This window comes from Trachypithecus francoisi, unplaced genomic scaffold, assembly GCF_009764315.1.
Source record: "Trachypithecus francoisi isolate TF-2019V2 unplaced genomic scaffold, Tfra_2.0 Lachesis_group10, whole genome shotgun sequence".
Taxonomy (NCBI): domain Eukaryota; kingdom Metazoa; phylum Chordata; class Mammalia; order Primates; family Cercopithecidae; genus Trachypithecus; species Trachypithecus francoisi.
Genome location: NW_022681455.1, coordinates 122,842,939 through 122,852,071, shown reverse-complemented (window position 1 = coordinate 122,852,071; position 9,133 = coordinate 122,842,939).

Genomic DNA, 9,133 nt, shown 5'->3' with positions numbered 1-9,133 from the left:
ACAGGTCAAAAACAACCATTCGTTTCTTACGGTAAAGCCCAATAGAATTTACCACTGACCAGTGGCACCATCTCCTAGTCTGAACTCTATTCTAAATGCTAAGTATAGAAAGAAGCACAGAATTAAGTGTGTGTATGTGTGTCTGTCTGTCTGGAGATAAGTATCTAGGACTTCTGAGAACTACTGATTTAATTTTGCTCCCAGGAAATGAATGAGGTACATGTCTCCTCTCTCCTCAAATCTCTGTGAGATTTTATTGCTCTGTGACCTCGGTTCTCTGGTGAGTTATGAGAAAAGATAGGAATTTGAAGTTAATCTGGCTTTTTTTTTTTTTTTTCTTTGTAAATATGAGAATGATGCACCTCCCAACTCTGGGAGGTAATGAGAAGTTCTTCCCCTTGCCTTGCTACCACCACAATCCATGGACTTACTACATGTCTTATGTACCTGTCTGCACAGTACAACTTCTAATTGACGAACTCATTTCACCATAAAAGAAGTCGGGTAATGGGGGCTTATGCCTCTCGAATGCACTGGTCTTACTTAGCATATCCCCCATCACCCAGGAACAGGGGGCATAATAGGACAATGGAATGGGCTGCTGAAGACTCGGTTATGGCACTAGGTGGAATACAACCCCATCTGACAAATGTAACATGCTTTGAGTGACCACTCCATGGGACTGTTCTTGGTCAGAATGCAGAGTCTGGAATCAAGCAGAGGTAGATGGAGTGGTCCCACTCATGGGTGTTTTGTTTCCTGCTTCTAGCAACTCCTCGGAGACATCACCAGCACCAACCACCCTGTACTCATTCAGACATCTGTCCAGCGCCTTGGCCACAGGGCTCCCCCACCCAACCCAGAGACACTGATACTAACAGAATAACAACTTACTGTCAGAGGTCTGAGTTTTGGCTCCTTGGGGCCCCTCCAAAGTTTCAAAAATTGAACAGTTTCCCTCTCTTCCCTAGGAGTGGCAGCTTCCTGCATGATACCTCAGTGTTTTCTTTTGCCTCGTTTAGTCCTTTCATACCCACATAACAATTCATAATATTTAATTTTCTTTGTTAAAATAAGGGTGACTTTTAATCTCCTGACTAGATTTTAACTGTTACCGACATCCTAAAGCAATAATATCTGAAATCATGGGTTTGCTAAGCTTAAAATGCTTATTTTTCCAATCTGCATTCAAGTATATAGTGATTAAAGTTGAAATGTTTATCTGTCTACAACTTCCTGGAAGTTATCCCATGAATCCAGGAATTAGTATGCACTTTTTAAAAAACACTGCCTTGATATTTTAATGCCCTTTGACTGGGTTGGCAAGTCATCCCGTTCATCCCCTTAGTTGCCAAGTTACTGTCCTCTAGGGTAGGGCCTGTATCTTTTTTTTTTTTTTGAGACCGAGTCTCGCTCTGTCGCCCGGGCTGGAGTGCAGTGGCCGGATCTCAGCTCACTGCAAGCTCCGCCTCCCGGGTTTACGCCATTCTCCTGCCTCAGCCTCCCGAGTAGCTGGGACTACAGGCGCCCGCCACCTCGCCCGGCTAGCTTTTTGTATTTTTTTTTTTTTTTTTAGTAGAGACGGTTTCACCGTGTTAGCCGGATGGTCTCGAATTCCTGACCTCGTGATCCGCCCGTCTGGGCCTCCCAAAGTGCTGGGATTACAGGCCTGAGCCACCGCGCCCGGCCAGGGCCTGTATCTTATTTCATTTGCCCCGTGCCTAGCAAGGAATATGGCCTATATTGAAGCTTTCAGTAAATATTTCTTCTGTAAGTGAATGAATGGCAGAATGATTTAGAAACCAACTGGCTCACAAAGCCTATTTAAACCATAGTACTGAACAAAGACCAAAGGAGAAAAGCAAAGGTTATCGATTCTGAGCTTGCTGTAGCAAAAGAGTCAGCCACCATTACTAGCAGCTGTGTAGAGACTCAAAGGCAGGCAGAGGAATGCAAAAGATTTAAGACCCGCGGAAGAGAAGGCTCAGGTGTGCTCTGATTGGACGGTTCGCATGAAGACGCTGGAGATAAGATATCTACGTGCAGGGCACCCTGTGTGATAGGTAAGAGGTACATGTTTGACTTTCTCTAGTTGGTCCTAAGTTGAAAGCAAGGGCAAAATTAGGGAAGCTGTCAGTTATTAAGTCCTGGCCATCTGGGGCCAATTGTTACAGAAATTATTTACCTTCCAAGGTAGCAATCCGGCTTCCTGCAAGTGTGGTTTGTATAGCAATCTGGCTTCCTGCAGGTGTGGTTTATGTAGCAGGCTGGATTCCTGGGTTGCTTACTGTAAATAGGAGTTGGTTTCTTGGGCAGGTTGCTGCAGGTTATGGGTCAACATTCTATTTTTATATATGGTCCGGTCATTGTATATTCGGTTTCTCAGTCCTCAGTTTTATTTCTACTCATAATATGCAATGTTTGATCATGTCTAAGAAAATGTGCACCCAACTTAATAGGAAAACGCCACCAATGGGATCAGGAATGTTTGTGGCTCTAGCCGTGAGCAGAAGTGCCTATTCTGGAGGCAAGCACTGCAGCAGTTAGCACCACAGAGAGAAAGCCCACAAATCTAGGGAACTTTCACTATCCCAGATCTTGGGGAAAAAAACTGAATACCACATGGATATAAAATTCAGTTTAACAGATAACCATTGTTTCACGCCGATATACTTATCCAATCACTGACATTCCCATTGGTTGATGAACTTAATCTAAGTGGGCTTTGGGGGGAAAGACAGATAATGTAGCTATAATGGTAGTTTCAAGAAAATCCCTAGAGAACTCACGCTTTTTAATATGTCTTTTATAAAGGTGTCAGTTTCCTCAATCTTACTTTGTTCAGCTCTGTTTGGGGAAAAAAAAAAAAATCATTTGCACAGAGAGGTCACTGCTTTTCAAACCAACAGCTCAATATTATATACCAGAGTTTCCTTCCAATATATTTTGCTTGTTTTTTGGGGTGGCTGTGTGTTTTCATTTTCCCCAGGGAAAAGATGCACTGGGTTTCAGGATACTCGTGATGTAAGAGTTCCTGGACTTATTTGTGCAAAGTTGCACTGATCTCTGTAAGATACGTTTGATCTGGATGGTATCTCTTGCTAATATCTCTTTCATCAGCATTGTCTGGATGGAAGAAAACTCTGCCTGCACATGAGAGCAGGGGTGACCCTACATAATTGCAAAATTGTGGCAGGATCTAACAGGACCATTGAGGTCATGAAGATGACAATCTGCCAAATATTAGCAGACTGCATGTTACTGTGACATCCCTCCCTCCTCTCCCGATCATGGCAGGTTCTCACCTCCACCACTATTCTCTGACCTCTGCTCTGATCCCTGTACCTGATGGATAGTTCATCATGTATAACATCTGTATCAAACAAACACTCTCCCTGAACCGAATCCTTCCTACTTTCACCTCAGAGTCTCATTTAACCTCACGGGGATGGCCACAAGTCAAACATAGAGAATGACGCAAGAACAGGTCTGCAGTTCAAACCCTAGAGCAGTTTCTAGAGTCCATGAGAACAGAAAACGAGCTATGTCAGGAGAGTGAGGCACAAAGCCACACTTGGCTATCTGAGCTCCTATCAGGTATTCAGTCAACAAGTTAGCAGATAATGATGGGAACAGGACATTACCTGCAGGAAAATAAAGCAAGGTGGAAGCAGCTGCTCCGATGGATGCTCCCCAAAAGAGTAACCATTGTGACAGCCATGCGGTAGAGACCTGTCTTTAAATGTCAAGAACATTTGGGACATCATTCACTGTAATGATGATAATAATAACAACTCAGTAATAAATATTGAGTTTTGACACCGGGCCAGGCACTGAATTATGGGTGAGGGATGTAAAGTATTACCTTCATTTTACCCATGAAGAAACAGAGGCACAGAGACATTTGGTACACCCAATGTCACACAGCTTTTAAGTGATAGAATCAGGATTTGAACCCAGATCGGCTGACTACAAAGCCTGTGCTCTCTCTGTCGTGCTGTTCCCAGACCAAACCAAGGGTCGGGCTACTTATTCTGGCAGCCCTATAACGACATGCAGATGAACTGAAAGAAAATCGAGTTTTTTTTTTTTTTTTTTTTTTTTTTTTTTTTTTTTTTTTGAGACGGAGTCTCGCTCTGCCGCCCAGGCTGGAGTGCAGTGGCCGGATCTCAGCTCACTGCAAGCTCCGCCTCCCGGGTTTACGCCATTCTGCTGCCTCAGCCTCCCGAGTAGCTGGGACTACAGGCGCCCGCCACCTCGCCCGGCTAGTTTTTTGTATTTTTTAGTAGAGACGGGGTTTCACCGTGTTAGCCAGGATGGTCTCGATCTCCTGACCTCGTGATCCGCCCGTCTCGGCCTCCCAAAGTGCTGGGATTACAGGCTTGAGCCACCGCGCCCGGCCGAGAATCGAGTTTTTATTTCTGTAACCAGTTACAGGGAGAAGGCCTGGAAATTATCCCCAGACCAACTCAAAACTACAAAGTTTTCCAGAGCTTATATACCTTCTAAGCTATATGTCTACATGTAAGTGTGCATTCATCTAAAGACATAAGTGATTAACTTCTTTTAATCTATAACTAAGATCTGAGTCCTGAAGCTTTTCCTCTGGAACCTCAGTAAATTTACTTAATCTACATGGGTCCAGGTGCTGGGGTGAATACCTTTGTCTTGTCTCCTGCTAAATCATGGAGGTTTGGGGAGTTTCTTTAGCCCCCAGTAAAGCTTGTTTGTGGAGGCCTGGAGAGTTTCTTTGGACCCCCCAATAAAACTTACGCCTAAACGGGTCCCGTTAAGAATTCCTTCGTTATCGTGTCATGCTTCAAGGCCCAGGCAAAGCTCTTGATGGGCTTTTGTGACAGTCCAGCCTTTGCAGAAAGGCACGGGCTCTCTCAGCTTTTAATATTTCACGGAACCACTCGGTCAGTGCTGAAACGGTTGTTATGGAGGTCTGCGTTAGTGAGACCTGGCCTGCCACAATGTGGTGAAGAAAGCAAAAGAAAATAACTGGGAAACAGGTATAAAACCTAGCCCCATAAAACTGTTTTTTGTTTGTTTGTTGTTTGTTTTTTCCAAACAGAATCTTTCAGAATCCTATTGTTCTGGCAGGTATTTTTTAATATTTCCTTCTTACAAATTCCTTTTTATAGATGATATGCATTAAATTGACATTAACAATCAATCTTAACAAGGGATTGTTTTTATAAATAGGATCTCCTCAATATTAGTGATCCCGTATTAAGAAAGATTGCACACGTGAACCAACGATAACCAAAAATAATTTGAAAAGCAATTATTTAGTGAGAGCTCACTTGGAATATAACTGTATGTCATCATGTATTTATTTAAGTCATATTCTACGAAATATCCTATTTGAAAGCAAAGACACCCTTTGGTTCCAACCCCAAGTTACTCATGCAGTACTTTGTAAAAAGGAGGTGTTGGCTGGGTGCGGCACCTGTAATCCCAACACTTTGGGAGGCCAAGGTGGGCAGATCACTTGAGGTCAGGAGTTCAAGATCAGCCTGGCCAACATGGCGAAACCCTGTCTCTATTAAAAAAGCAAAAATTAGCCAGAGCGAGATTCCATCACGCACACACACACACAAAGTATGTGTTTAATAGATAATAGTGAATTGAATGAAAATATCTTTCTATTTACCCAACCTCACATAAATGTTTTCAGTGAGTCTCTTCTGTGAATTCATTTAACAAATATTGGACTCCTCAGAAGTTTTTCATGTTTCACTGTTTTCCAAGGTAATCCTGTCTGACAGCATATATTCACAAACTCAACCTCTTCAGTTGTTCAAGTTTCAAGAGTAATGGAGTAGAATTTCAATATTTCCCCCGGAGACCAGCTTTATGAAATTTGTAGTTTGGTATGTACTGCTCCCCTCTGGTTGAATCCTGGCACCAGACTCGATTCCCTTCTGTCACACAGAAGGTGCGAGGCAGTTGAGGTGGTTTCTTCCCAGAAATTAACTCTAGAGTTCGTTTCGTCTGGTAAGGTCTAGCTAAGGAAATTTCCAGGCAGAATGTTAAACGTGACACATAGCTTTCGCTGGTTTCCTATGGTAAAATACAAGATAGAAAGGAACTGTTTCATTTTTTAGCAGAATTTCAAGAAATGTTGAGGCCCCAAGGTGGTCTTTCTGTACCAGCAATCAGAAAGTTTTCAGGGTCAGAAAATTCAAAGATCAAATCCAGCACGTTGTCAGCAAAATCTGGTCTAAGGATAAATATTGAGGTAAATCCTCAAATGAAGATGCAACTGTTAAACCATTTTTTGAGATGTCAGAAAGATTTAAGAATGTGCTTCCTAGACCCTCCTTGCTATGTGAAAGAGATTTCATGAATCTTAAGGGCATTGTCATTAATTTGGTGGATAGTTTGTTATGCAGTGATACATAACTAAAACACCAACTTTTAAATGTTTGCCAATCTTATGTGTACAACGTGTAGCATCTCAGTGTTACTTCATTTGCATTTGTCTGACACTAATACGCTTGAGAAGCTTTACATTAATCCCTGTGAATTTCCCCCACACCCAGAATTGAATGACAAAGTTTGAAGGGGAAAAAAGTTTCTCTGAATTAGCCAGGATAATTCAGAGAAATAATAATCAATCAACAACAGGAGATAAACTATAGTGCAGATACTGCTGAAGAGAAATTTCAAGGGAAGAAAATAATTCCAGAAAGTTAGGTTGCCCGCCTGGCACTGGTGCACCTTATAGAAGATAGCGGCAACATTGTACCTGCTTTCAAGAGAACACTTGTTCAACGGATTATGGCCTCTATGCCCTTGATTCTAGGAAAATTGGTCTCTGGATTGTTTGAAAGTACAGCTCAAAATGGCCAAATGCACAAGTCTGAGGTTGCTTCTCTCACCACCAACAAAAGTGGCAACAGTACCTGAGAGACTCCAACAGAAATCTAACAGGAAACCACAGGATCTTAAGTTTCACTGGTGAAAGGAAATGAGGTTGAAATCTAGCCTCATGATGACAGAGTGAAATCTAGCCTCATGATGAGAGAGGGGTATTAAGGCTGGGGATGGCAGAGGGCTTAAAACACCTGGGCAACATGGTGAAACCCCATCTTTACAAAAAATACCAAAAAGTTAGCTAGGCATGGTGGTGCGCACCTGTAGTCCCAGCTACCCAGGAGGCTGAGGTGAGCCTGGGGAGGTCGAGGCTACAGTGAGCCGTGATTGAGCCACTGCACTCCAACCTGGGCAAGAATAAGACCCTGTCTCAAAACAAAAACAAAAACAAACAAAACATAACATAACAAACAAACAAATAAAAAACATCCTCCAGCACTCATGGATTAACAGCTAATCATTTTTAAATCTGAAATTGGATATTTCCAATATTTATGCCTTGGAGCAGTAGAGCTAAACTAAGAAATGCCGATGCTTACTTCGCTTCACAGATAAAGAGATTACAAAGAAAAAAGAGAAAGCCACTACATATATACCAATAATTTCAAATGTGGGAGGAAGTAATAATTATGAAACTAGTAAGAGCTCTCTCTCAAATATGAATTATGCATATTGGAAACTCATTGGTTTTAACACATAAAGTGCTAGAATTGGTAGTCTTATTCCAAAAATTATAATTCATATTAAATTAATTCTTAGAATAAAAATTCAAATACAAACTAACTCATTTTCCATTTCTTTGATGAAGAGTATTTTTATTCTTAAAAAGAAAAAAGAGAAGAAGAGAAAGAAAAGGAAGAGAGGAGGAAGGATGAAAAGTTTTTTCTTCATTGAAAAGGAGCCAAGGAAGAGATGGGCTTCAAGTTGAAGATTTTAACAGTAACCCTTTTAAAATATTGGAAGCCGGGCACAGTGGCTCACACCTGTAATCCCAGCAGTTTGGGAGGCCGAGGCAGGTGGGTCGCCTGAGGTTGGGAGTTTGAGACCAGACTGATCAACATGGAGAAACTCCAACTCTACTGAAAATACAAAATTAGCTGGGCGTGGTGGTGCACGCCTGTAATCCCAGCTACTTGGGAGGCTGAGACAGGAGAATCACTTGAACCCAGGAGGCAGAGATTGTGGGGAACTGAGATTGCACCATTGCACTATAGCCTGGGCAAGAAGAGCGAAACTCCATCTCAAAAAAGAAATAAAAATAAATAATAAATAATAAAATAAAAATATCGGGACCAAATCTTTACCTTATAGGTCTCTTTTATGTTAAAGCTCTGTCAACTGGCAAAACAAATTAATGTTGTTTTTTTGTCAGCATTTAAGTATTTATTTGCATGCAATAAGATGCACCCATTTTAAGTCCAAGGTTTAATGAGTTTTGACAAATGCATTCACCTGTGTAGCTATTCCCATAATCAAGACATAGAATGTTCCCATAATCCCTGGATTTCCCTCTTGCCTCTCTGTTGCCAATTCCAGACCCTCTATCCTAGGCACCCACTGATCTGTTTCTATCATATTATATTAGCTTTGCCTATTCTAAAATTTCACATAAATGAAATCTTACAGTATGTTGTTTTTCTAACTGGCTTCTTTTCCTCAGCCTGATGTTTTCCTGTTTATCCATGTTCTTGCATGTTTCTGGAGTTTTACTCCTTTTATTGCTGATTAGTATTCTATACCACCACTGTACAAAATGTATTTTGTCCATTTATCAGTTGATGGTCATTTGGTTGTTTCCAGTTTCCCTCTATTAAAAATAAAATGGTATAAACATCTGTATGTAAGTGCTATTTTCATTTATCTTGGATTAGTATCTAGAAGTGCAATTGTTGGATCTTACGATGTGTACTTATTTGTATAAGAAACAAACTTTTCCAAAGTGAGTATGCCCTCCTAGACTCCCATCCTCAACATATGAGAGTTCTGCTTGCTCCGCATCCTCGTCAGCATTTGGTGTTGTCAGTTATATTTGATATTAACTATTCCAGTTGTACTTCATAGTGGCTTAATTTGCATTTCCCTTTTGAACAGTACTGTTGAATGAACATCTTATCCTATACTCGTTGGCTATTCTGTATCTTCTATTGTAAAGGGTCTGTTCAAATATTTGCCAATTTAAAAAAATCCAATTGTCTGCCTTCTTGTTAATTTTCAAGTATTATTTAAATATTTTGGATAGTTAAGTTTT